The sequence below is a fragment of the Egretta garzetta genome, unplaced genomic scaffold, assembly GCF_000687185.1.
Source record: "Egretta garzetta isolate BGI_Z169 unplaced genomic scaffold, ASM68718v1 scaffold219, whole genome shotgun sequence".
Lineage (NCBI taxonomy): Eukaryota > Metazoa > Chordata > Aves > Pelecaniformes > Ardeidae > Egretta > Egretta garzetta.
The window spans coordinates 127,252-128,803 of NW_009260671.1; the positions used below are offsets into that span (position 1 = coordinate 127,252).

The 1,552-nt window shown below is 69.8% G+C and overlaps 1 protein-coding gene across 1 annotated transcript in view; it reads right to left on the reverse strand.

The window, feature by feature from the left end:
• Positions 1 to 1,552, reverse strand: part of DES (desmin) — a 15,835-nt gene that overhangs the window by 3,352 nt on the left and 10,931 nt on the right. The gene's annotated exons all lie outside the window — the stretch shown is intronic.

Sequence of the window (1,552 nt, forward strand, 5' to 3'; positions counted from 1 at the left end):
CACCGGGCCCCCCGCTCCGGGGGCCGCAAATCCGGGGGAGCAGGGTGCGAGCGACGCGGTCCCCTGCCCCCCAGCTGCAGGCCAGCCCTGCCGGCTTTGTCCCAGGGGCGCTGGCACCAGCCGAGCATCACGGGTGAGGAGAAGACCCCAGGATCTTCTTGGGTGGCTGGGGCAGGAGGGAGCGGGGAGCCATGCTGGACCCGCCCTGCCGGCTTTGTCCCAGGGGCGCTGGCACCAGCCGAGCATCACGGGTGAGGAGAAGACCCCAGGATCTTCTTGGGTGGCTGGGGCAGGAGGGAGCGGGGCGCCCTGCTGGACCCACCGCCCGGCTGCAGAGCGGCTGAGCGGGCCCCGGGGTCTCGGGGGGCTGGAGGAGGAGCCCGCGAGAGGCGTGGGGGGCTCCTCCCTGCCTGCGCTGCCCTGCGGGGCCAAGGGCTGCTCTGCCCCCTGCCTGTCCCCCCCCAGCCCCAGGGCAGAGCCCGGGCCCCCGCCCAGGGGAGGGAGGCGTCGTCCCTCCCCCAGGGCAGCCCTGGGGACCGTCCTCGATGTCGCAGGGCCACCTGCTGGAGACAGCCCTCGAGATCCGACACCTCCCCGGCCCTGGCCGGCACCGCAGCCAAACCTGGGGCTCACCACGCTGGCCTCTCCATCAGGGACCCCCCATCCCGATCCCCACTGCTGGCAGCAGCATCTGCCTTGTCCCTAAAACGCCACCCCCTGCCAAGCCCACTGTCCCCCCAGGGCTCTGCTGCCTGGCAGGGGGGTGCGGACCCTCTGACACCTCCTGGGACAGGGCAACCCTGATCTCTCTACCCTGTGGGATGCTCGAGCCTGGGCTCCCCTGCTGCATCCCCCATCACTGGGGCAGAGGAGCTGAAACCAAGACGCCCGCCACCCGACCCTGGGGAGGGGGGCTGTGTGTTGGGGGGAGAGGGCGTAGGGGGCAAGTTAGGCTGGAGGTTGAGCCTCGGGTGGGGGTAGGCATGGGGTGGTGGGGCTGATGCCCACTGGCATTTGGGATGGGGGGGGGGGGGGGTGTGGGGGGGGGGGGCGAGGCAGGTGTGGGTCTGGGGCAGGGCTGGCCTGGGTGAGGGCAGAAAGGGGGTGGCTGTGGGGCTGAGAGCTACCAGGCCATGGTGTGAGGCACTGGGTGTATGGCGGGGGACAGGGACGGCCACCCAGAGAGCCCCTCCAAACCTGCTCATGGCTCAGCTGCCACTGCCCATGGTCCCATCAGAGCTCCCCCACCCAGTGCAACTGGGAAACCCACCACCACAGGCAGGGAAATGCTCTGGGGTACTGGGGTACCTTCAGTGTGAGGGACACACACATTTTGGGGGAACCAGTAGCCTAGGGAGGTTTGGGGGGTTTCTGCCCCCCACATCCACCCCAGCCCTGGGGTCTGTGCGATACTCCCCCCGGATGTCCCCTCCCCACCACCCCATCTCATCCCTGCCCCAGAGATGCACCGGGAGGAAAGGGTGATGCTCCGCTGTTTATTTCAGCCGCCTGAAGAGTCACGTAGACGTGGTGGGGTGGGGGTGCAGTGGGG